The sequence below is a fragment of the Zingiber officinale genome, chromosome 6A, assembly GCF_018446385.1.
Source record: "Zingiber officinale cultivar Zhangliang chromosome 6A, Zo_v1.1, whole genome shotgun sequence".
NCBI lineage: Eukaryota > Viridiplantae > Streptophyta > Magnoliopsida > Zingiberales > Zingiberaceae > Zingiber > Zingiber officinale.
Window position 1 is genome coordinate 1,849,521 of NC_055997.1, and position 6,425 is coordinate 1,855,945.

The following is a 6,425-nucleotide window of genomic DNA, read 5'->3' on the forward strand; positions in this document are numbered from 1 at the left end:
CTTTCCCGTCGACACCTCTACCGGACCGCAACGCACGATGTCTGGCCGGAGCTCGAATGCAGTGGTTCGCTGCTTCGTCGCGATGGTGAAGCTAGAGAAACAAGGCAGCGGCTCCTTCGGGGAGCAGCGGGTAAGGAGTAAAGGAAATGGGAATTGGCACAGTAACCTAGGCTTTGGGTATTTTATACCTAGGAGATAACTTATACTTAGGTTTAATTTACATCAACTTAAGCTAATTACAATTAATCCACCCCTAACTTAAATATCCCTTCATGCTTCCCTTTGATTCCATATTTCAATTCATTTTAAAAGAATTCCGATCAGAAATTCCTTCCATTTCATGGAAATTATATAATTAAATCTCCTAATCTAGTGCTCCATTTCATGGAAATTATATAATTAAATCTCTTAATCTAGTACTCGCGTGTTCCTAAAAAAAATTCACCATTAAGTCCCTTAATTACGCTCGTGAGATCTTACAGGAATTACACTAACAATCTCCCCAATCGGACGATTACACTAACAATCTCCATATATTGTCAAATATCGAAACTCAAATATCAAGACTCAAGCTTGAACCAACTTAAATTTAATCAACTCGATCAACCTTTATTAGGGGATATTACACCAACACATAGGAGTTGTGTCACACCAAACTTTATCATGGTATTTTTTTCATATAAAAAAAAACAAGACTTTTTTTTTTTTTTTTTTTTTTGACAATTCTTACCTCATTGTCCTGTTTTATCCATGAGATTGCTAGGGGTGAGGATGTGGCACTAGTGAGAGTTTGAGCTTGTCCACCATTTCTTGAGAAACAAAATTCTCAAAATTGTCTCCATCAATGACTAGTGAACACACGTTTCCATTTGCCTTGCGCCTTGTTTTGAGATATTGCGTCGAAACCAATTTTGATCATTCTCTTATTTAGGAGCTATGAGTGCTCTTTGAATAACCAAACATTCAACATCCTCATGTTCAATCTCTTCTCTTGCATAGTTACTATAGTCATCATATTTTTGTGCTTCGTCTTCATGCTCATGCCCCTCATTTCCTTCATTTATATCTGCTGCACAAACATAGCTTCTTCGCCTTGGACACTCGTTCATGTAATGACCTATCTCGCCACACTTGAAACATGCATTGGCCTTATTCTTCTTAGATGTCATACTACTTCCATCTTTTTCTTCTCCTTTCTTTAGTGCACCCTTGCTGGAAGGTTCGACCTTTTGTGGATAAAATGTCCAAACATCAACAAACTTCCTTACTCATTGTGTTAGAAGTCTTGTTTTAACTTTCAAGGCCAATTGAAAAGCATCATTTAGCATCCATATCTATTATATTATACCTCAACTTCATCTTTGATAGATAGTTTAAGTCCATTAGTATACCTTGCTACAAGTTGGTCTTCATATTCTTGAATATCACATTTAGCCATAAATTTATAGAAATCTTTTATATAATCATCAGCCACATTTAGCCTTGCGGAAGAGTATTGAATTTCATAAATATGTTTTGAGTAAAATTTAAAGGAAATTTTCACGCATCCTTGCCTTCATTTTTTCCCCAAGAAGAAATTTTAGACTTGCCTTTCCGCATTCTCATCTCTTGTGTTTTATACCACCAAGTTGTAGGGTAGCCTCCAAGTCCTGTTGCAATTAATTTTTGACTTTCTGATTTTCTAGAACCTTCTTATATTCAAAAAACTTTTCTACAGCTCTAAGTCAATCTATAAATTCCTCGGGTTTAATACGGTCAAGAAACTCTGGGAGATCATAGCCTAATAGTTTTTGAATGCATGAACTCTCGTGCTTGTCCTTGAACAAAAGGATTCACATGCTCGGAGTCTCACTTGAATACCCCTAGCTTGAACCTCATTCACTCCGTTGCTCAAGGCGTAAGGTCAATTTCTCAACTTGTCTTCGAAGTGTCTAAATTTCAGCATTTCGTCTATCTTCCACATTTTCCATGCCTCTATCACGTCCACCCCTTCCTCGTCTTGCTGCCATCACAATAAGAAACAAAGGCCAGAGCAAAAATCTCAGGCTCTGATATCAGCAAGACAATTAGAAACAAAGGCCAGAGCAAAAATCTCAGGCTCTGATATCAATGATGGAGAAATTCTACTGTAGGGAAGTTGGACTGCAAAGAAATAAAATTTAACTTTACAAGTCGAGCATTCAAGAGAAAATAGACAATTCTATTTTCAATATTATCATTAATCTCCAAAAAACCTTCCTAACTCCTTCACACAAAAATTATTTAAAAACTTAAATTTAATGTAGTTTTTCCTGTTGAATTTGACAGGGTCCAATCCATGGTGTTAGCCTACAGATTATAATTAGTTGAGTTATTCCTTAATAATTTAGTTAATTAGCTCAATCACTAAAACTTTGATGGCCGGACTAGTGATTGTATTTCTTATTAGGTCGGTTCCACCTCTTGCTCTACCTATTAAGAATTATGATTTGTTATTATTATAAATAGACACTTAGGCCTAGCTTATTTAGATGCTTCTTACATACTCTTACACACGAAGGCTTACGGCAACTCTAAGAAGTACACACGGGAATCCATCTCTCCTCGTAGAGCGAATGAGGTGAAGATCGAGTCTTCAATTATGTCAACTTTCAACGCAGGTAATTCTTATTCTCTTAATTCGTTCATATACTTGATAAGATCTGCTTTACAGTAGAAATCTTGATTATGGGATCAAGTTTATGTCACATTTTACCGTCTTAAAATATATCTTACATTTGGTATCAGAGCGAAGTTGATTCAAGTATATGAATTGAGATAATACGTTATTACCTGTCGACATATTATATCTAGTCGTTTATGCCTTACAAGGAATTATGAAGGTAAATAATTTATATTCATAATGAATAATATATTTCAATCTCGTTTGTTTCAAAAAATATGGACTATGATGATATTTTATGAATTCGTCTTTCTTAAGTGTTTATTAATTATGATTTATATGCAATAATTTTCTTTTGTTAAACAGGAGCGTTTGTTTTAAATGGTAACGTAATTATGTCTCTAAAAATATTTTGATGGCAATTAATGACATAATTAATTGCTAAATATAATCAATGTTGCATAAGTTATTTCTATAGATGACTTATTCATGATATCAAGATAATTGCCATAATTATCAATATTGTTATAGTATATGTCATTAATAGCTATTATATTAATTATCATATTATTTATTAAGATAAATATCTTATGTGATTAATGTGCTTTCGATAAATTATTTACCATAATTATATTAGGAAATAATGTTCATATCATATTTATATGATTACATGAATTTATGCTTGATTGATGATTTAATTGTTGAATTTGTCATCTCATTATTTAAGGTATTAACGTGTTGCAATATCTTTAATTAATTTTAAATAATTATTATTATTTTCATGTATATAATTATGGTATGCATGATTGAAAGCATCACATAAATATATTAAATTTAACGTGGAACTCTTATTTATTTTCATGATAAGTCGACCCAATGGAAGATTTATCAATTAAATAAATAGGAATAACGAAACCACACTTATGTTACATTCATATATTAAAATTAATAATTAACCCAACTGAAAATTATTATTTTAATTATTGAATGGAATTTATTATAGTATGAATTTATCTTATCTTTTATTAAAAAGGGGGATTAGCAAGTTCTTTTTCCCACCTTGAGAAGATATTTATTCTTTACTTTAGTTCGAGTTCATTTTAAATTACTTCCAATGGTATGCATAAAAAATAGGCTAATTCAGCAGCTTTTTATTCAATTTCTCATGGAGTCAAATTCTCATCAGTACAAGTCAGGAGAATGGCTCCTTGGCACTAATCGTGGGGTGAATTCAACTATAATTATGCTAAAGTTTTTATGGAGAAAATTTATGTGCATTTATTACAGTCGGCCCAACGGAAGGTTGTAATATTTTGCTATTTCTCGATAGAAAACTTATGTTTAATTTTCTATCATACCTTAGCACTAACACACAATTTAATCATAATTCTAAATCAATTTTGTCTTAGGGTGATTTGAATTTAGTTCTATGATTAAGTCAAAAAAATCTAAAGGAGAAAATTTATGTGCATTTATTATAGTTGGCCCAACGAAAGGTTGTAATATTTGCTATTTTCGTGATGGATAACGTATGTCATTATCCTCTGTCATAATTTTTGGCACTAATGTAATGCTTAATTGTAGTATGATTTTATTTTCTGCCCAACGGTGATATAAATTCAATTCTATAATTATGTTAAAGTATAACAGAGAAATTTTATGTGTATTTACTGTAATCAGCACAATGAAAGCTTATGATATTTTGCTAATTTCTCAAAGGAGAAAAACTTAAATATATTATTTGTAGTCAACCCAACGGAAGGTTGCACGAATATATCCTTTCTCAGTGGAAATACTAATGTGTTTATTTTTCCCATTAATGTGTACTTTTTCAATCGCTTATGTCTTATGATTATGATTTATATTTTCCATTATTGTTAATGAGTATGATTTAACTCTGTCAACGCAGCTTCAATTACGAGCCAAATCACGTCCATTGAAACTCTGACAATTAACAATTTTAAGAAATGGAATAAACAGATTCACCTCGTTTTAGGCGTTATGGACCTTGATTATGCCTTACGGGTTGATAAACCTACCCCACTTTCAAACACTAGCACTCTAGATGAAAAATTTGCTTATGAAAAGTGGGAAAGGTCCAACCATTTGTCACTTATGATAATGAAAGGTTCCATATCATCGGATATTTGAGGAGACTTGCTTGATTCTGAAAACGCTAAGGACTTTCTTGATTCCGTTGAGGAGCAATTTCATAGCTCCTCTAATGCAGTTGCTACCACACTTATCATCAAAATGGTAACTTCTAAGTACAATGGCTTTGGTGGTGTTCGTGGGCATATCCTAAGAATGACTGATATGGCTACTCAGCTTAAGGCCATGGACATGGAGATCTCTGAGGGTTTTCTCGTTCATTTCATTATGACATCTCTTCCTTCTCAGTTTGGTACTTTCAAGATCAACTATGATACTTAGAAGAAAAAATGGAAAATGAGCGAATTGATCAGTATGTGTGATCAAGAAGAAGAAAGACTTAAGGCTGAGACACCTGATAATGCCCACTTTACCACTCAACGACAGGGCAAGAAACGGAAACTACATGGAAAAGACAAAAGACATGTGAAGAAAAATAATGACGGAAATAAGGAAAAGACTTCAGGTTCCAAGACTCGCAAATGCAACTTTGTCGGGAGCCTACTCATTTTCAGAAGGATTGTCCAAAATTCAAGGAGTGGTTAGCTAAAACGGGTAAAATGTCTAGTTATGTTTGTTATGAATCATTTGTTGCAAATGTTCCTATTGATACATGGTGGATTAATAGTGGTGCTTCTATACATATTACTTGTTCATCGTAGGGATTCCGTTTCGTGAGGAAACTAAATAAAGGAGAACGCAACGTTTTGGTTAGAAATGGAAATAAAGTTCCAGTTGAAGCCGTAGGAACTCTCCCTTTGATTTTGGAGAGTGGTTTCAAACTAGATTTATTTGATACTATTTATGTTCCCAGTATTACAAGAAACCTTATTTCAGTTTCTCGACTTGTCGCTCATGGTTATTCTTTCTTGTTCAAGAATAAAGGTTTTACCATTTCATTAAACAACAAAATTGTTGGTTCTAGTATTTTAGAGGGAGACCTCTTTTAATTATGTTTAAATGCTTCTTCTACGAACATATTGGAATCCATGCATGAAAATTGTACAACCCAAATCAGCAACAAAAGAAAATTAATGGATGGGAATTCTTCAATACTATGGTATGAAAGTTTGGTCCATATATCTCGAGAAAGAATGCAACGTCTCATTAAAGATGGAATACTTCATTCATTAGATTTTTCTAATTTTGACACATGTATTAAGTGTATTAAAGAAAAATTTGCACAAAAGAACAAACATGGCACCACCAGAAGTAATGGACTATTAGAACTGATTCATTTATATCAGTGGTCCTTGTACTCTTGGCATTCATGGGCATCGTTATTTCATCACCTTTATTGACGACCACTCTCATTATGGATATATTTATCTCCTTCATGAAAAAACTAAAGCACTTTAAGGATTATAAATTTGAAGTTGAAAACCAACTTGATCAAAAGATTAAAGTGGTTCGATCTGATAGAGGAGGAAAATATTATGGAAGATTCTTCGACTCAGGTCATAATCCTGGACCTTTTGCCTTATTTCTGAAAGAATGTGGCATTATTACTCAGGTTTCTATGTCGGGCACACCTCAGCAAAATGATGTCACTAAGAGACATAATCATACCCTTATGGATATGGTATGAAGTATAATATGCCAAGCTTCTTTACCTGAGTATCTTTGGGTTGAG